General features: G+C 40.7%; 1 protein-coding gene and 1 long non-coding RNA gene across 2 annotated transcripts in view; one reads left to right on the top strand and one right to left on the bottom strand.

Moving 5' to 3' along the window:
* The window catches only part of CYP27A1 (cytochrome P450 family 27 subfamily A member 1), a 35,245-nt gene that overhangs the window by 6,122 nt on the left and 7,540 nt on the right, over positions 1–21,583 (bottom strand). The window lies entirely within an intron of this gene.
* Positions 13–15,830, top strand: LOC134728761 (uncharacterized). The gene is made up of 2 exons (XR_010109546.1): positions 13–121; positions 8,772–15,830. It is a non-coding gene; the product is annotated as an uncharacterized LOC134728761 (long non-coding RNA).

The raw sequence follows: 21,583 nt of genomic DNA, 5'->3' as shown, positions 1-21,583 counted from the left end.
CTACTGCAGCTTGCTGTCAATGAAATGATGAATGCCTTATGTAATCAACAAGAAAAAAGAAGACTGATGAGAAAACAGAAAAAACAATAAGCTGGATGAGCAAGTCAGGGTCCAAAAATAAGTAAGTAAGCCATGCGGTATGATATTTATTTATTTATTTATTTCCCATGAGTTTCCTGAGCTTCCATATGATTTTGTCTTTGAAATCTAAGAACATGACAAAAAAAGAAATAAAAAAAAGTACTGGCCATGTTATGTAATATAATTCTCAAATATTTTATCTTAGAATTTCTAAAACGCTTGACGATAGATATCCACGGCCTCTATGCAATTGACATTGCTATGATAGTCTTATAGTTGCTGAAAATGAGAAGGAAAAGAAACACGTTTTGGGGAGTAAAATTTTAAAATAACCCACAAATCCTAAGACTAAATTTCCTAGGTAAGTTACACCTACAAACTGAAAGAAAATGAAACACAATGGTTTCCTGGGCACTTCATCTTTCCTAATCTGTTACTGAAGAGATTTTGAGAGGATCAGAATCGGTTCCAGTATAGAAATTAGGCCAAAGACCTTCTATAAAAGAGACATTACCAATTGTGGAGATGAAATCTATCATTCAAATTACAGAAGGAAACATCACCCAACCCGTAGTCCAGAAAAACTCCAACTTTACTGGATCTTAGTTTTGGTGTTAAAAACTGGATTCTCCTAGGACCAATCCAACATAATTGCCTCCAATATATCACCCATTTACCCAGACATCACCTTGAACAAATGGCTGATTCTGCCAATTCCTGGAAGGACAGTCTTGACAAACCCCTAACATCCATTTAGACCTGTTTCCCATTTCTACCTCCCAGGAACACCTGCCAGTGTGTTCTAATTTTGAACAGTTGATCGTCTGCAAACTGCAGTGAATATGCCTATTTTCCTGGAAGGAAAATATACTGCTGGTAGGACTCCAAAATAACACATCCCTACTTGGAGGACGATTTGTTAATATTTACAAAAGTACGAGCAAATTTATAAACAAAGCATGAGACATCCACATAATGAAATACTATGCCACCTTAAAAAGGGATGAAGAAATTCCTTGTGTACTAATATAGAAAGATATCCCAGATAGATTATGTGAAAAAGTATATCTTTTGCCTAAGAAAGGAGGTCTAAAATAAGAATATATAGTATTTGTATTTGCTTTCATAGAAAAATACTGGATAGATACATAAGAAACTAGTGAAAGTGATTACTGGACCGGGCATGGTGATTCACCCCTATAATCCCAGCACTTTGGGAGGCCAAGGCTGGAGGATCACTTGAGCTAAGGAGTTTGAGATCAGCCTTGGCAACATGGCAAAACCCTGCCTCTACAAAAAAAAAAAAAAAAAATTCGCTGGGCATGGCAGTGTGCGCCTGTGATTCCAGCTACTCGGAGGCTGAGGTGGGAGAATTGCTTGAAGTCAAAGCTGCATTGAGCCATGACTGTACCCACTGCACTCCAGCCTAGATGACAGAGTGAGACTCTGTCTCTAAATAAATAAATATAAAGTGATTACTATGGGAGGGTCAGGGGAGCAGCAGAGGGGGTCAGACTGCTTAGTGTGTATCATGTTCTATTGTTTGAGTCTTGAACTATGATAATGTATTACCTATTCAAATTTTTAAAGTCTAAAGGTACAAAAAGAAATGTTTTCTGAAACAGTAAGTCACCTGACATTGACCAGATAGTTCTAGAAGGCAGGGAAACCTTGCTGAGCCTCTGAATTCCTGTAAATACTCCTTAGATTTATAAGTGCCCCAGCCATATCATTTTCCTATGAGTGAGTTTTGTTTTTTTCCTTAAAGGTTGCTTTTTAAAAAATACTTTACATACACATCTATTTTCCTCTATTAAATTCCCTAGGAGGGCCGGGCGCAGTGGCTCACGCCTGTAATCCCAGCACTTTGGGAGGCTGAGGTGGGCAAATCACAAGGTCAGGAGTTCGAGACCAACCTGGCCAACATGGTGAAACGCCGTCTCTACTAAAAATACAAAAAATTAGCTGGGCATGTTGGCGGGCGCCTGTAATCCCAGCTACTTGGGAGGCTGAGGCAGGAGAATCGCTTGAACCCGGGAGGAGGAGGAGGTTGCAGTGAGCCAAGATCATGCCACTGCACTCCAGCCTGGGTGGCAATGTGAGACTCCATCTCAAAAAAAAAAAAAAAAAAAAAAAAAATTCCCTAGGAGACCTGTCCTAAAAGTAGGCTTAATTTGTTTCCAGTTTAAGACATTAACAATAATAATTGCACGTGTTTCCATAGAGCTGACCATGAACCAGGCACTGTTCCAAGAATTTTACTTATATTAGCTCATTCAATCCTCACTATAGCTGTTTGGGGTAGGTTTAATATTACCACAATTTTGCCGATGAGGAAACTGAGGCCCAAAGAAGTTGCTCAAGGTCACTTTATCATTAAGTAGCAGAGTCAGGATTCAAACTCCAAACACCTGGCTGGAGGCCATGCTCTGAACCACTTACTCCACGGATCCCTGAGAAAACAACTATGTCCTTCTAACTGGAAACAAACGTAGGCCCTTGAAAAGCGTGTACTATTTTAAAACCACAATACTATGCAATAACAACCCAGGATTACTCAACTGTGGCACTGTTAATACTCGGAGTGGATAATTCTATGTTGTAGCCGACAGTGGTGTGCGTTGCCGGGTGCCTAGCAGCATTCCTGGCCTCTCCCCACAAGTACCGCACCCCCTCTGAGTTGTGGCTACCACAGATGTCTCTAGACATTTCCAAAATGTCCCTGGGGGATGAAATCACCATAGATTGAGAACTACTGCAATAAGTCCAGCCTCTTAATATGTCTCCTAATTCTTTAATTTTAGAAGACCTGTTTAAAACAAATATATACCATTTTGAAGAAATATTTTTCTAAAGTTTGGTTTCTTATCCTTCTGTTAAGTTGAAGTAAACTTATGTATAACATTTTAATAAAAATCTGAACAGCAGTTATCTCAATGGTGGTAAACAGTGCTTTACAAATTAACTTACTTTCTTCTCTATACTGTGATTTATTTTTCAAAAATTTTTTGCCACGTTCTTGGAATCAGCGGGAAAAAAGTTATATTTTTAAAGTAGAAAAACAATACCAGCTTCTTTCCTGGAATCCAAAGCCTCTGAGACTACTTCCTGGCTGTCAGTATGGAGGTTTCTGGGACATTTCTCCTTTTAGCTAAGCCGTGCCTTCTTCCTTCATGCTCCTCAGTTAGTTTACTTAGTGGAACTTAACAAGGATCTACTTATGTAAGAAGTTATTTTAGAAAGACAGCAGGATACTTGCTGAGAGATGCATGCTGTGTCTGTGATCCTACCATTAGATCGTAACCTGAGCCAGTTGGAAAGTCCCAGCATTCTCGGATGGGTCCTGTCTAAGAGCCACTTTGCAGAACAAAGATCATCTTTCAGGATGAATGGGAGGGTTAGCCCCCACCTGACGAAACTCCAAAGCAGGAGAATGTTGAATTCATTCAACATTCATTTATGAATCTCATGTCCTGTTCCTCCTATACTGTTCAAGGGGCTCGGGATACAGCAGTAAGTACAGCATAAAAGACCATTCTTAAAGAGTTCTTATCCTAGTGCATGGGCCAGACAGTTGAGAATTTGATTACATATGTTCCTAAACAGTTTTCTAATTATTTTGCGGATGTCTTGTCTCTTCAACTAAATTGAAAATCCTCAAGGGTGAAAACCATGTCATACTTCTTTATGACATCCCAAATTGTTGGGCACACTGCTAAGCACATTAATAAGACACTCAGTACATACTTAACAGTTGTCAATGAATCCAGCAGAAAGAAACATGTTGCAGACAATGCAAAGAACATGAGAGAGACAGAGACAGACATAGAAAGGGGGTGGGGAAGAGGATATGTAGGAAACTTGTTAACAGTAGCTCCTCTGGAGTTTTAAGAACCTGGAAGAACAATCTGAAAGGAAATTAAGAAAATAATTCCATTTTCAATAACCTCTGTTATGGACTGAATGTCTGCACTCCCCTCAAATTCTTATGTTGAAACCCTAAACCCCGTGTTGCTGTATTTGTTGATGGGGCCTCTAAGGAAGTAACTAAGGTTAAATGGGGTCATAAGGGTGGGGCCCTGATCTGATAGAATTAGTGTCTTCATAATAGGAGACACCAGAGAGCTTGCCCTCTAGGGCACAGGAAGAAGGCAGCCAACTACAAGCCAGGAAGACAGCCCTCATCAGAAACCAACCACTGGCACCCTGATCTCTCACTTCTAGCCTACAGAACTGTGAGAAAATACATTTGTTGTTTAAGCCATCCAGTCTGTGGTATTTTGTTATGGCAGCCCAAACAGACTAATGATAGTATCCAAAAGATAAAATACCTAGGAACACATTTAACCAAGGAGGTGAAACATTTGAACACTGAAAACTACTAGACACTGCTGAAGGAAATTAAAGACCTAAATAAGTGGAAAGTCATCCATGTTCATGGATTAGGAGACTTAATATTGTTAAAACAGCAGTACTCCCCAAGGCAAACTACAAATTCAATGCATTCCCTTTCAAAATTCCATAGCCTTTTTGCAGAAATGGAAAACCTGATCCTAAAATTAATATGGAACTGCAAGGGGCCCTAAATAGCCAAAACAATATTAAAAAAGAAAACAATGTTGGAACATTCCCATTTTCTGATTTCAAAACTTACTGCAAAGCTACAGTAATCAAAACAGTATGTTACTGGCGTAAGTGTAGACATATAGACCAATGGAATACAACTGAGAATTCAGAAATACACTAGAACATCTACAGTCAACTGATTTTTGACAAGGGTGCACAGACCATTCAATGGGGAAAGAAAGTCTCTTCAACAAATGGTACTGGGACCACTGGATAACTAAATGCAAAAGAATGAAGCTGGACCCCTACCTCACTCCATATACAAAAATTAATTCAAAATGGATCAACAATCTAAAAAGAAGAGCTAAAACTATAAAACTCTGAATAAAATATAAGGGTAAGTCTTCATGACCCTGGATATGTCAATGAATTCTTAGATTTGATAACAAACGCATGAGCAATTTTTTTTTAATAGATAAATAGTTCTTCATAAAAATTAAAAACTTTTGGCCAGGCATGGTGGCTCACACCTGTAATCCCAGCACTTTGGGAGGCCGAGGTGGGCAGATTACCTGAGGTCAGGAATTCAAGACTAGCCTGGCCAACATGGTGAAACCCCATCTCTACTAAAAATACAAAAATTAGGCAGGTGTGGTGGCGCATGCTTGTAGTCCCAGCTACTCGGGAGGCTGAGGCAGGAGAATCACTTGAACCCGGGAGGTGGAGGCTGCAGTAAGCTGAGATTGCACCAATACGCTCCAGCCTGAGCAACAGAGTAAAACTCCCATCTAAAAAAAAAAAAAAAAAAAAAAAAGACGGGGGCACGGTGGCTTACACCTGTAATCCCAGCACTTTGGGAGGCCGAAGTGGACAGATCACGATGTCAAGAGATCAAGACCATCCTGGCCAACATGGCGAAACCTCTTCTCTATTAAAAATACAAAAATTAGCTGGGTGTGGTGGCGTGTGCCTGTAGTCCCAGCTACCTGGGAGGCTGAAGCAGAAGAATTGCTTGAACCTGGGAGGCAGAGGTTGCAGTGCCAAGATCGCACTACTGCACTCCAGCCTGGCAATAGAACGAGACTCGGTCTCGAAAAAGAGATTTAAAACTTTTGTGCCTCGAAGGACATTATCAAGAATGTGAAAAGACAACTTATAGAACGAGAGAAAATATTTGTAAATCATATATCTGATAAGAGTTTAATATCCAGAGTATACAAAGAACTGTTACAACCCAACAACAAAAAGACAAATTCAGTTTAAAAATAAGCAAAGAATGGCTGGGCGTGGTGGTTCACGCCCATTATACCAGCACTTTGGGAGGCCAAGGCAGGCAGATCACTCGAGTCCAGGAGTTTGAGACCAGCAATTCAAGACCAGCCTGGCCAATATGGCAAAACGCTGTCTCTACTAAAAATACAAAAATTAGCCAGGCGTGATGGCGCACACTTGTAGTCCCAGCTACTTGGGAGGCTGAGGCATGAGAATCACTTTAACCCAAGAGGCAGAGGTTGCGGTGAGCCGAGATCAAACCACTGCACTCCAGCCTGAGTGACAGAATGAGACTCTGCCTCAAAATAAATAAATTAATTAATTAAATAAGCAAAGAACTTGAATAGACATTTCTCCAATGAAGATATGCAAATGGCCTATAATCACAAGAAAAGATGTTCAACATCATTTGTCATTAAGGAAATGCAAACCAAAGCCACTGTTAACCACTAGAATGGCTTAAAAAGAGAGAGAAAAAGAAAATAACAGTATCAGTTCCTAGATCCTAGGTGAGGGAGCAGAGGCTGGGTTTATTCTTATTTATTTGCCCTCTGAAGAAAACATCGGCTGTCTCTCTTTTCTACAGGAAATGGAGTACTATTTTTCTTCCAGCAACAAACTGGTAGTAAGCAGCCTTCTGGAAGAGTAAACAGAAATGTGAGTGCTTCCTCACTTTTGACAAGCTGCTAGAACAACGTTCCAAAAAGCAGCACAAACTCATGCATCCTGAGAATCAAAGCTCTTTGAATGAGCAAGAAATAGTAAAGACCTTATAGGAAGTAAATAAATAATTAGCAGATGGAAAAAGCATGGAGTAACAACGCAAGTAGTTCTGTTTCTTCACATCTTAACCTAGTCTTTTTTTTTTTTTTAATTTTCTTTTTAATTCTCAGCAAGGCAAGTTACTTCTATGGAGGGTGCACCCTTACAGATGGAGCAATGGTGAGCGCACACTTGGACAAGGGAGGGGAAGGGGTTCTTATCCGTGACGCACGTGGCCCCTGCTGCTGTGTCGTTCCCCTATTGGCTAGGGCTAGGCCGCACAGGCTAAACTAATTCCGATTGTTCTTAGCCTAGTCTTAAATAAGAGGAAACAAATAAGTGAACAAATGTCATTAAAGCAACTAGTTGATTATTTGGGGAGAAAGTATAGTTAGAACCCACATCCGTGGTCATTGCTGGCCTAAAGAGTGCCTTAAATAGGAAAAAAAAAAAAAAAAAAAAGCCTGCTAGCAGCTGCAGCCCCAGCCAAAGCCCAGGGCCTGGCAAGTCAAATGCAGGCTCCATTCCTGCTCCTCATGTGACCCCTTGGTCAGGCACCTGCCTTGTGCACCTCACACCATACACAGAAACTAATCCCAGGTGGGATAAAGATTTTAAAAGAAACTACAAAAATACAAGAAGAAAATATGTATGAATACACAATTCAAAAACTTGTTAGAAAAATAGACATAAAAACAGAAATAGGGAATTTACAAAAAAAGAAATATAAATAGTATATCTATGCAGAAAATAGGTCCAATCTTACAAATAAGAACATGCAGAATATATATCATGAAGATATACCACTTTCAACTATGATATTTGCAGAGACTGTTTTTGCAAATATCATAGTTGAAAATGGTATGTCTTTGTGATATATATTCTGCATGTACTTATTTGCAAAAAATAATTGTTTTTGTTTTTTGGGTTTTTTTTGAGATGGAGTCTCACTCTGTTGCTCAGGCTGGAGTGCAGTGGCACCATGTCAGCTCACTGCAACCTCCACTTCCCAGGTTGAAGCGATTCTCCTGCCTCAGCCTCCTGAGTAGCTGGGTTTACAGGTGTGCACCACCATGCCTGGCTAATTTTTTTGTATTTTAATAGAGACAGGGTTTCACCATGTTGGCCAGGCTGGTCTCGAACTCCTGACCTCACGTGATCCACTCACCTCGGCCTCCCAAAGTGCTGAGATTACAAGCAACGTGAGCCACCACATGTGGCCCTGTTTTTGTTTTTTGGACTGCCCTTTGTCATGCAAAACTATTTTCTTTGTAACTTTTCTGGAAGACAATTTGGCAGGTGCTACATATCAAAGATCCGAACAAAATCCTTTATCACAATGGTTCCATTTTAGGAGTTTTATTCTAAGAAAATAATTGAGAATGTACACAAACATTTAGTGCTAGATAGATTAATGTTAATCAAAGCTTTATACATAAAAAATCTAAATGTATACCAACAGGGTTCAGTAAATTCTGATGTAGCCATCCAATGAAATGCTTTTCAGCCATTAAAAATTGTTATATAAGTGTGTTTATTGAAAAAGATATTCATATTTACTTTTCTGTAAAATGGCAAGTTACAAAAGAGAGCATATGGTATGCTTTTATTTTAAAAAACATATATATGTAGATGACATATGGGGAAAACAGATAATGCTTTCCCCATATGCTTATAACAACATATGGGTGTATTTATGTATTCATTTCACAAGCGCTTATTAAGAACCTATGGGTATAAGGCATTGTGCTATGTGATGGGTGTTGGGATTATGGAAGATTTAGATTTTCTTCTTTTTGTTTCTTTATATTTTCTCATTTCTCTAAAATATGCATACACTACTTCTGCAAGTTATTTCAATTCTAAATGGCATTTTCTATTAAATGTGGTATATAGCCACAAAATTAGCATGTAATCGTAACTCATATTTATGTGATTTTTTTAAAGGTAATTTTTATAGGAAAAGAAAGTGCTTGTCTCATGGTCATGTGTTTTTATTTATTTGTTTATTTATTTTTATTCTTTTGTGAGCCACCACACAAAATAACACTGGCTGACTTGGAGTGTCTTATCTTTATTTCTTCTACCAGGCTGTGTTACTTTGCCATAGCACCGTTAAGACCTTCCATATAAACAAAGGCTTGGACTCAGCCTTCCCTGAGCCTTGAAGACTGATTGCCCTGTGATCCTCCTGGAACACCGAAGAATGGGAGGCCCCTCCCACTCTTCACTGGCCTCCCCATCTTCCTCAGAGGTGTCCCAAGACAGCTTCTCATCACCTCTCAGGTTCTGAGATATGGACTTTCTGCCTTATTCTCCCTCAGAAAAGAGTCGCAGAACATAAAACCCCTTGGCTGCGATCTAGCAGGAGTTTCTCAGCAATGGAGGTACCCCACAACTTGCATTGCAGTCATCTGTCTCCTTGTGTTTTGGAAAGATCTTACCCCCGTCAAGATGAACAGGACTAGGGCAGAAACCCAAGTCCCTCCTTCTCTAAGGAGGATCAGAGGCTTTATGCACTGATCAAGGTGTGCTGGGGACTTGATGGCAACCACAGTTGTCGAACCTGTTCAGCCTTTTCCGACACTGGGCACAAGTCATTGGGGCACCGAGAAATACCCATGGTTATGGTCAAAAAATTACTTTAACTGGATTTGGAAGAAACTCTCAGATTGGACAGTGGACTGATGTAATTTTGTGGATATATTAATAAGGATTCTCCAGAAAAAAAAAAGAAACAATAGGATGTATGTATATAGGGAAAGATTTATTTTACAGAATTGGCTCACATGATTATGGAGGTTGGTGTGAGGTTAGCCGAGAGAAAGGAAAAATAGACTCAAAGTCAGGCAAGCAAGTTTTTGTTAACCTGCCGGCTGCCCCCTTAACAGTCAGAGAGGAAGCAGCCCCAAACTTACAGAAGGAGGGGTTTATATTGGGGAGGGGAGTTCGAGGCAGTTCTTTGGTATGGCCGCATCCCAAGGTTGTTTGCTGGTTAATTTTGCTACATATCACCTTGTGACGTTTATGGTAGCAGCTAGATGAACAGGAACTTACAGGAGGGTGTAGGTAAAGTTTGTTTATGCTTCCCATGACCTCCCCCTGTGTCGTCTGGATGGTTTGTAATTGGGGTTTCCTTATCACAGCAAGGTCTGATAAGTGAAGTCTGCTGGCTTCACCGCGGCGCGGCGTCTAGATAAGGGCTTAGAAACATAAAGAGGCTTGGGGGAAGGGTTGGCAGCATGGAGAAGAGTTGCAGAGCATTAGGGGGAGGGGTGGGCAGCACCAAGAAACTTTTTGGGGCAGTTTGTCCCTAACAGTTGGCAAGTATAAAATCTGCAGCACAGGCTGGCAGGCTGGAAATTCCAATGGAGGTCAATAATCCAATCTTGAATCTGAAGGTGGCCTGGAGGCAGATTCATTCCCCTTCTAGGGACTTCAGTCTTTTTGCACAAGGCCTTCCACTGCTTGAACAAGGCCCACCTACATTACAGAGGGTAATCTGCTTTACTCAAAGTCTACCAATTTCATGGGTTTGTTTGTTTGTTTGTTTGTTGAGATCGAGTCTCGCTCTGTCACCCAGGCTGGACTGCAGTGGCACAATCTCAGCTCACTACAATTTCCGCCTCCCGGGTTCAAGCAATTCTCATCTCTCAGCCTCCCAAATATCTGGGATTACAGGCATATGCCACCACGTCCAGCTAATTTTTGTGTTTTTAGTAGAGACAGGGTTTCGCCATGTTGCCCAGGCTGGTCTCGAATTCCTAGACTCAAGTGATCCATCCGCCTCAGCCTCCCAAAGTGCTGGTATTACAGGCATGAGCCACTGCACCCGGCCTAGGCTTGCTAAATGTTTTAAGGTTCTAAACTGCCTTTTGGGTTTTGAGAACTATTTGACTTGCCTACTTCACAATTGGTAAGTGGGACATATGGAATTAACCACACCCTTAATTATGCTGGAAGGATTCAAACCTTGGCTACACCTAGCACAAAAAACAATTTACCAGGTTTTACATTAAAGTTAAAATTGCCAGGAGTTACCATTATAACGTGTAATTGAAACAACTGAAAATAGATTTATATGCAAGGTGTGTAAGAACAACAAAATGTATTTTTAATAAAAGATTATAAGAAGGCTGGGCATGGTAACCCATGCCTGTAATCCCAGAACTTTGGGAGGCCAAGGCAGGTGGATCACCTGAGGTCAGGAGCTTGAGACTAGCCTGGCCAACATGGTGAAACCCCATCTCTACTAGAAATACAAAAAAATTAGCCAAGTGTGGTGGTGCATGCCTGTAATCCCAGCTACTCGGGAGGCTGAGGCATGAGAATTGCTTGAATCCGGGAGGCAGAGGTTACAGTGAGCCGAGATCACACCACTGCACTCCAGCCTGGGCGACAGGGCGAGACTCTGTCTCAAAAAAAAAGATTATAAGAAGGCATGAAAATGTAAATTCTTGCCTAGGGTTAAAAGATTGTTTTAAATTAGATAAGAAAAGCTAAAAATTCAAACAAGTAGTGAAAGGATTATAAAAATTAATCTTGCAAAATTCTGTGTGTGAACATATTGACTAAATTCCAAAGGGTATTATATGCTTTTTCTGTAAATTGAGCATTGAAATAAAAGCACAAGGATACTCTTAAGGCACTAATCTGCTCTTTAGCAAAACTTGTGAAGGGTTATAAAAGGCTTTTTGCTTTTTAGTTTCTGAGTCATCATTTTGGCAAAATAAATAATTTATGATAATCTGGAATTCTATTTCATAACATCAGGTGTTCTAAACCTCTAACATATTTAACAGCCTTCCCAATATCAAACTTCAGTTTCAAAATTGTCTTTCCTGATGCATGGCTTTTTGGATGGTTCAGAGGGTCTCTGGAAAAGGTAAACAGGATAATTTGTCATGTTTAGAGATTGCCAAAATAGTGTTTGATCTTCTTTAGGTTATACCTTGGTGAATAATGCTGATATATGCTCCAAAATTGTATGGGATCTCGGAAATTCTGATGTCTGAGTATATGCTATCAATCATAATTAAGGCCAGGTGCAACGGCTCATGCCTGTAATCCTTGCACTTTGGGAGGCAAGGTAGGTGGGCCACCTGAGATCAGGAGTTCAAAACCTGCCTGGCCAACATGGTGAAACCCCATCTCTACTAACAATACAAAACATTAGCCAGGTGTGGTGGTGGGCGCCTGTAATCCCAGCTACTCAGAAGGCTGAGGCAGGAGAATTGCTTGAAACTGGGAGGCAGAGGGAGATTGCAGTGAGCCAAGATCATGCCATTGCACTCCAGCCTGGGCAACAAGAGCAAAACTCCGTCTCAAAAAAAAATTATAATTCAGGTTGTTATGTTAAGTTATTGTAAACCAGAGATAACCAGACTTCTTTGTCAATTGTGTTTCTAACTGTAACTACCCTGGGAATTTTGTTTTTCACAGACAATTGTCTTGTTTTACTCCTTTTCGAAAGACGGTTTATAGTAAGCTATAGGACTTTGACAGGTGTTCTCAAATGCAGGTTTCTGATAACTTTGGATATTGCGACATTGGAATAAAGGAAGAGCTGAAATATTCACAAATATCAAGCAAAACAAGAGCTAACTGAAAGAACTCAGGAAACTGAAGCATGTCTTTTTGACTTTTGCTTGTAATACTGCTGATCCTTGTTTTGTTTTTCAGAGTCAAAGAAACTTATTTTGAATTATTTACAGCCTTAATAATTGAGTAAGCTATATGCCCGTGAACAAAACTTGAAGCATGTTTGTTTCTCTCTGCCAGGTTCCTCTAGAATTTGGAAACTATCTGTGAGTTGTTTTTTGTTTGTTTGTTTGTTTGTTTTTGAGACAGAGTCTTGCTCTGTTGCCCAGGCTGGAGTGCAGTGGTGTGATCTCGGCTCACTACAACCTCTGCCTCCCGGGTTCAAGTGATTCTCCTGCCTCAGCTTCCCAAGTAGCTGGAACTATAGGTGTGTACCACCACGCCTGGCTAATTTTTGTATTTTTAGTAGAGACGGGGTTTCACCATGTTGGCCAGGCTAGTCTCGAACTCCTAACCTCAGGTGATCCATCCGCCTCAGCCCCCCAAAGTGCTGGGATTACAGGCGTGAGCCACTGCACCCAGCAGAGTATTCTTAATTTATGGCAATATAGTTGTTTGCATCAGTGCAATAAGAATCCATTTTTCTTTTGCAACAGGATGCAATTGGAGAAACTGTTGTTTTACCAAGGCTTTGACTAGAAAGGTATGCTTCCCTTTAAGGAGTCAAGCTCGACTTGCCAAGCCAATAAAAGCCCCTTTTGGAAAAGAAACTGGCCTTATACCCTCGACTACACAGTCCCTGTACAGGGTTCCTGACCCGTGGTCAGTAAAGAATGTCACTTTCTAACAGGCCCAGGAGCTCCGAGTTTATCTTGGGACCTTAAAGGAGAGGATCACCCAACTCACAGGTATTTAAGGATACAAACCCATGGCTGGGCTCAGCTTTAAAAGGTCTTATCTGAGCTTCCTTTTGGAACAGAGTTCCATCAAAGCCAATCTAAAAGGCCTATGTAGAAATAATTATTCTTGCTGTACTTTATGCAAATAATCAGGCCAAGTATAAGACTAAAATCTACTTTGCAAACAACTCAGTCCTATTATGATTTTTTTTTTAACAAAAATGAGGACTGGAGAGAGAGAAATTATGTTTCAAAACTTATACATTTGTAATTAAATTCTAAACTCATTCATTGTTCTTAAGTTTTTGCCTACATTTTAGACTAACCCTGCCTGCTCCTGTGAACCAACCAGCAATCTTTGGCTGCAGCTCAGATGGATAATGTAAAAATCTGGGTCAATATTCTGGTTCTGAGCAATTATCCTGCAAATCCTGTCAGGTGATAGGAATAAGTAGGATGCCCATCACTTGGAGGTTTCCTTTTTGGGAAAGGAAGACCAAGGGAGCTAACCAAAACCAGGCACCATGCACCCAAGTCTTAGCAAGCATAACCATAGCCACCAGTTATCTGGGTGTGTCACAAGACATCCCTTTCTCTCCCTTGTTGCAGGAGGACTCGATTCCACAGTTTCACCTTAGCATTTGGCTTATGATAAGGAGTCCATGCAACACCCCCTGAGACACAATTTTGTCCCAAACTCAATTCCAAGCTTCGGGTCAAAGCCCTAGGAAAGAAAACTGGATCTACAGGATCCAGAGGCAGATGATAACAGAGGTTAAAAGGCACAGCACAGGTGAGCATGGCTAATTCCTGCTGATTAAGCCAAGCCTCTCATTTCATGGATAAAGTCATGCTAGTATCCATGGCATAAATGAGGTCTAGGGAACTCCAAGGCTACTGACACTAGTGGGAATAGAGACATAGGTGAGAGTGGATAATTCCTATTCTCTAGGCCCTCCCTGCTTCATGGGTTCAGGCCGCTTTGACACCCATGGGTGGCACCCTGTCGCAGTTGTCAGGATTCAGGGATGCAAGGATGGAAGAGGGAAAGAGAATACTCTTCCTTCTCTTCTTCATGTACCCCAGATATTTGCTAGGAAGAGAAGGGAACCAGAGATGTCTGCTCCTCTCTTTTCTAGATGAGTAGCCATTCTTCTTCAGTCTGTACCCTTTCAAATGCATCCTGAACCCCTAGGACCCCTTTGAAAAGGAGCCTTCTTTTTTCTTTTCTCCTCCTCTGTCCTCTCTTCACTGATAGGTAATTGTGGCTCTGTACTACAGGACACTCCCCTCAGATGCATCCTCCAAACTGGGAAAAGTTAATTTCCCAAACCTTAAACTGGCTGGTTCAGGATTGGGCTCAAGGGAAGGGAACCCAGAAGCCCAACACGCCGGCAAAAGGGTAAAGTTTTTTTTAACCAGTCAGGATTTTGGCCTCCCTCTCCCTGGGCAAACTGGTAAAAGGCCTTGGGATTTTTGAGCTGACCTTACCCGCCCTTTTCTCCTTTTGATACATGTTTTCTAATAACCTGGTTTGTCTCTTCTCACCTTCAGGCCATCAAACTCCAAATGGTCATGCAACCAGAGCCATGACAATGGCCCGTTTTGCCGGGGACCCTTAGGCCTCTGAGGGAGATATGACTGCCATTTTCCCAAAACTATGCCCGCTGTCAGCAGGAAGCAGTTAAGATCAATCTTCATCCTTATCCCAATCCTTATTCTAATGGCAGTTAGAAGTACTTCTTTAGAGTGGGGAATGAGACAGCCAAGTAAAAAGAGGTCCCTGGAGAAACTCCGACTGGTCCGCGCACTGGGGTGGAGCCTCGGGAGGTTTACCCGTTTGCAGAGGGAGGAGCTTGTCCTCTCCTGTACCAGGGTGGTAACCTGGGGATTCAATCTGTGAGATGGGGGCCTGTTAACAGGCACCTCTCTAGCTTTACTGAATTTTTTTCCTTTTCACCCAATAAATTCCATTTTTCTCACCCTTCTATGTGTCCGCGAGCCTAATCTTTCCTGGTTGTGTGACAAGGACCCCATTTTTAATTGAACTAAGAAGAAAGTCCTACAACAGCCTGGCCAACATGGCAAAACTCTGTCTCTACTAAAATACAAAAAATTAGCCAAGCATGGTGGCGCATACCTATAATCCCAGCTACTTGGGAGTCTGAGGCATGAGAATTGCTTGAACCTGGGGGCGGAGGTTGCAGTGGGCCGAGATGGTGCAACTGCACTCCAGCCTGGGTGAAAAAGTGAGAATAAGTCTCAAAAAAAAAAAAGAAAAGAAAGAGAAACTTGGGGAAAATGTGAAACAAAAGGTTTATGGAAATGTTGTGTGGTTTAAAAGATGACAAATTTGATCAATGTATTTATGAAGTTTTATTAAAATTAGTTTTAATATGATAATATACTAATACAAAAGTGAAATATTTCTCTTTTGGATAAAATTTTCTGTAGTGTTAATAAGACAGTAAAATATTTTTGTTCACTTTTTACATAAACTGCAACAAGAAAAAAGAGAGAGGAAAGAAGAGATTCTGTCTCATGCTGTCTTATGTCTTTTGATTGTTCGGAAAACTGAGTCTCCTTTATCAAAGAGTACAGGTTTTTTGTTTTTAAGTATCTTTTAGGCCAGGTGGGATGGTTCATGCCTCTAATCCCAGCACTTTGGGAGGCCAAGGTGGGTGGATCACCTGAGGTCAGGAGTTCAAGACCAGCCTGGCCAACATGATGAAACCCCATCTCTACTAAAAATACAAAAATTAGCTGGGCATGGTGGTGCATGCCTGTAGTCCCAGCTACTCGGGAGGCTGAGCCAGGAGAATCACTTGAACCCAGGAAGCGGAGGTTGCAGTGAGCCGAGATGGTGCCATCACACTCCAGCCTGGGCGACAGAGTGAGACTTTGTCTCAAAAAACAAACAAACAAATAAAAAGAATCTTTTAATTATCACTTTGGTTAAATGAATGACTATTGTTTTATGGTGACCTGTGATTCTATTTTGGTCAAGTGTTTTAAACCTTTGATATATTTGTCAGGCTTCCCAAAAATCAGATTTCAGCTTCAAAATTAAGTCTTTTTTGACCTTTAACTTTGGGATGCTACAGAGGTTCCCTGAAGCATCCAAAAGAGAGGTAAACAGAATTATTTGACATGCTAAGTTACATGGGAAGCATTGTCAAATTAGAAACAATGTTTAACCTTCCTCAGGTTACATTTTAATGAATGTTATTAATATATGTTCCAAAATTGTATGGGATTTCTAAAATTCTAATGTATATTTATATTATTGTAGGCCACAGAAATATCCAAATTTCCTTGTCAGTTGTGTCATTAACTATGACTATTTGAAGTCGTTTCCCCAATTAATTGCTTAATTCTGATGCAGTTTATGAAAATTTCACAAACACGCAAAATCCTAGAATATGATGTCTTTAAGGAGGTTCATGAAAGGACAGAAAGAACCCTGAGAAGCACTCTTGAATTATTTTAAAAGGTTATAATAACTTTAAAATCATATATTTGGACTGGGTAAGAATTCTTGAAACTTCAGTGAAGAAACTGACTGGTTTATAAAACTGCTAACCCAAGCAGAACAAAAATTAATTAAATACCAAAAAAAACACCTTGCCAGATGTTCATGCTAAATCATCCAGTGCTGAAATTGTTTAGATATACAGTTTGAATGAACTCCATGTTCTAAGTCAAATTACCTATGATAACTTATCAATTATTAGTGCTATGCACCTAAATTGGAGAAACAACTGGTATCCAAGAGGATATAAGTCCAATGTTAAGCATGGACTCACAGAGAACCAGGACAGCCACCTTGTCCTTCCTGAGTCCTTAAAGCTTTTTTTTATTAAAAGTTCTGCATTCCATAACTCATCATGAAAAACATAAAATGATCCAAATTAAATATGTGTGTGTGTGTGTGTGTAGTGACTTCTACATTGCTAAAATAGTTTATGACCAATATTTGGTTTATCAAACCCATATTCCTGGGAAGACAATCAAAATTTCAGGTACATTTCGCTCGCTGATGGGACATTTAAACATTTATAGAGGGATTTCATTCTATTGTCATTTTTCAATGCAGGTCGTCTGGTTGTATAAAAGCTTTCCCACACAAGAGGACTGATGTTGTAACAGTAGCTCATCATGCCACCGTGTATTTTCACCAGGAAAAGAAAGCTTTTCATGGTTCACTGACTGAGGACATGAAGCCCTTCACAATCTAGAACCCAAAGAGTAGGTCTTCTGAGAATGTCACAGAAAGACTGCACTTGCCATCCATACTGCATCAAGACTTTGAGACCTTGAACCTCGGGTTCATAATCTCATAACTCAGAAGGGTCCCTCCACATACTTGGAACTGTACACCCATTAGAAACCTTAAGGTAAAGCTAACCAGGGAAGTTTCTCCCCAGAAGAAGACGGTATCCTTGATGTAGACTTTTTCCCAAGATCACAGATCAAGACTTCTTTACTATCACGAGACTCTTATCTTTCAATTTTTTCTTTGTTTATGCCCCTACGAATAATAGAAGTGAAAAGGGGGTCTGTTGTGTGCACTCATGGGGTGTACTTTTATTTGTGAAAGATTTTGCAGCCAGCCTTATTACATGGATAACCTTATGCCTTGATAGATGGAAGACAAAGGGCCAATGTAGGTGGGAAATTTTAATGACACATACATTGCCTCATAGTCTGTCAGAAACAGAGCACTGGTCCACTCCTGTTAACCTACATCATGGTTTAAAAAGATCATTGCCAGGAGGTCTTAACTCTTCTCAAAGGGCATCATGTATTAGGTCCTTTTTTCCATGGTTTGGAGTAAATGAGGCAATGATTGGAAATTTATCCCTCAGCTGGGTGCAGTGGCTCATGCCTGTCATCCCAGTACTTTGGGAGGCCGAGGCGGTTGGATCACTTGAAGTCAGGTGTTCAAGACCAGCCTGGCCAACATGGTGAAGCCCCATCTCTATTAAAAATACAAAACTTGGCTGGGCACAGGGGCTCACACCTGTAATCCCAGCACTTTGGGAGGCTGAGGCAGGCAGATCACGAGGTCAGGAGATCGAGACCATCCTGGCTAACACAGTGAAACCCCGTCTCTACTAAAAATACAAAAAAAAAAATAGCCGGGAGTGGTGGCGGACCCCTGTAGTCCCAGCTACTCGGGAGGCTGAGGCAGGAGAATGGCGTGAACCCGGGAGGTGGAGCTTGCAGTGAGCCGAGGTCGTGCCACTACACTCCAGCCTGGGCAACAGAGCGAGACTCCATCTCAAAAAAAAAAAAGAAAGAAAGAAAGAAAGAAAGAAATTTATCCCTCATGATAGGCTCTCTAGCAGATTCTACTGTAAAGGATATGGTTACACAACAGACTTAAAATTCTCTTCTGAAAGTTATGCTAAATAATAGAATTGCTCTAGATTACCTGCTGGCTAAACAGGGAAGTATCTATGCAGCTGTTGGCACTTCCATCACATCTGGTATTTTAGAGATTCAGTTGTAGGGGATTAACAAAGAGACTGCTTACTTAAAGCAAGTAGAGTCTTTAGCTGATTCTTTGATCTATTTGATTTTAGTTGGTTTGTTTTATGGGGAACCTGGCTAAGGAGCATAGTCCAAACTCTAGGTATTATCCTCTTGATAGTCATAACAGTAGTCTCCATGGTGCACTGTATTCTCTCAAAAGTTTTAAATGTTTGCATGCAGCCATCTCTAGAATGTCAAATGGTCTCTCTTCAACTGGAATGAAAAGAGCTAAAAGATATATGTGACCATGAGAGGCACCATAACCTATGAATGATGTGCTGAGACCAGAAACACAAAATGAGGTAACTGAGAGCAGTGCTAAGGCCCTAAGTTTTGCTCATACTCTTACCTAAGTAAGAAACTGACCAAAAGAGGAGAAATTGGAAACAAATTATGGGAGGCCATTGTTTTCGACTAAGCTCATGCACTAGCCTCCAACAGACCACACCAAACCAAAATAGAGTCATTTATGCTAAATGTGACATAATCAAACTAAGACTTTAAGGAAACAAATAGATCCTAGAACAGACTAAGTTTTGTTTTTCTTCTGTAAACAGGACATCCCACCATAAGGAGGTACCCTCTACTCTAACCTTCACAAAAAAATAACCTGAAGTCCTTGTTCCCACCTTACAAAACCCACTGCTCTGCTATTTCCCAGTGGGTTCCAAGACCAAATAAATACATTTACAATGGTGATAATGACATCAATGAGTAAAGTCTTGGTCATCCTCTAAAACTGAAATAACCGAAAGTGGGGAATTGTTAAATCAAGTTCAAGTTTAGCCTAAAGCTGCCTCCTTATATATTAAGTTTGGCCTAAAGGTTTCTCAGCACATTACAAACTATAACGTAAATGGAGTTGTATACAGACTGTAGCCTACTCTTCTGCCAATCACCAAGTTTTGGCCAATCAGAGGTGGCCAACTGTTCAAACCGTGTTCAAATTAGGCTAATGCCAAGCTGTAACCAATCCGGCTGTTTCTGTACCTCACTTCCATTTTTTGTATGTCACGTTCCTTTTTCTGTTCATACATCTTCTTCCACCACATGGCTGCACTGGAGTCTCTGAGCCTACTCTGGCTCGGGATGCTGTCTGATTTGTGAATTGTTCTTTGCTCATTTAAACTCTGTTAAACTTAATTCAGCTAAAGTTTTTCTTTTTCAACATGTTCTTTCCATCTCTTAGCAAGCAATAAATATTAATAGATCTGTCCCTAACCTTTTTAATGGCTGCATGAAATTTCATCATATGGATGTACCATAATTTAATTAGTTCCCTACTATGGGACATTTAAATCATTCTAATTTTCCTGACTACAAATAAGGCTGCCTTGAATATTCTTGCATGTCTCTTTGCCTACAGCAGTTTATCTGTAAGGGCAAATGCTAAATTGCTATGATTCATTCTGGCAATGTAATTGCTAAATTGGCATAACTCACACATATTTCACCTTAATACTTAGTTTCATATTCCCATCTCTGAGGCTTTTGGGCCATGTTCCCTGTTCTGCTACAGCCTCAAGGACAACTTTATAGATGTCTACCAGATGGCCCTGAAAAACACTTAAGTCCAGTCAAGGTAACTGGACAATAATCTCTGGAAGGCCTGATGGTAACATGAGTGCTAGGGAAGAAAATCTATCTAATCAAAGGTTTTTGTCAAACTGAAGAAAGAATGTGTTAACAGAATGGGAGTGGTGTTTACAAAATCCAGAAGAAGGAAGCCAAATAGGAAGAATTTGGCAGCATTTATCACTCACAGTCCAAGGGAGAGAGATAATTAACCTAACGGAGAGTCACCAGAGAAGTACATTCAAAAGGGTTTCTCCAAGGCCTAGATGGAATTTTCTTCCATACGATTCTACTCCTTTAGTTCTGGGTCCTTCCAAGCTGTTCAGTAACGTAGTTAATAATTTCTCTCCCTAGGTACCTGAATCCTAGGAAAAGGGTGTAGTGGATTAAAGATAGCTACAGATTCCTTGACATGCCTCCCATTAAGAGGTGAAGTCCATGTCTCCAGGATCTCAGTGGGCTCTGTAACTGCTTTGATGAGTGGAATACAGTGGAAATGATACTGTGCTGGTTTTCAGGCCCAGGCCTTAAGAAACTGCAACTACTACTTTCCGTCTCTTGGAACATTCACTCTGGGGGAAGCCAGTACATGCAAGAAGTCCAAGTGTTCTGAGACCACCATGCTGTAAGGAAGCTCAAGCCAGTCACATGAAGAGAGAAAGATAACCAGCTGTTCTGGCCAAACCAGGCCAGGCACAAAACATGCAACTAGAAAACTCATCTTGGCCATTCCGGCTCCAGAAGATGTGACATGGCAGCTAAAAGCCAGACTCAGGGCCCAGACATATGGCCTCACTTGAGCAATCCTCTCCATTTTGCCCATTTGAGCTGAAGGTCCACTCCATCATGAAGCAGAGATAAGTCATTTCCACTGTGCCCTGCCCACATTCCTGACACACAAAATTATGACTATAACAAAATATTTGTTGTTTTAAGCAACCACGGTTTGGGATAGTTTGTTATGCAGCAATAGATAACTAGAACAGAGAGTTCTAGTGCAATGGAGTATTATGATTCCTGGGAGGCTTGACTTCCTGTCTTAGTCGTTTTGTATTGATATGACAGAATATCTGAGGCTGGGTAATTTATAAAGAACGGCAATTTATTTCTTACGGTTCTGGAGGCTGGAAGGTCCAAAGCTGAGGGGACTGTATCTGGTTAGGACCTTCTTGCAATGTCATCGGATGGCAGAAAGCAGACGGGTAAGAGGGCATGTGGGTATGGTGGGGAGGGAGGGGTTAAAATAATCTTTTATCAGTAACCACTCCCATGATAACTAATCATTCAGAATCATTCCAATCATCTCTTAAAGGTCCCACCTCTCAACACTGTTGCATTGGAGATCAAGC

This window comes from Pan paniscus, chromosome 13, assembly GCF_029289425.2.
Source record: "Pan paniscus chromosome 13, NHGRI_mPanPan1-v2.0_pri, whole genome shotgun sequence".
NCBI lineage: Eukaryota > Metazoa > Chordata > Mammalia > Primates > Hominidae > Pan > Pan paniscus.
Note: the sequence above shows the minus strand (reverse complement) of the source record. Positions and strands in the feature narration are given on the sequence as shown.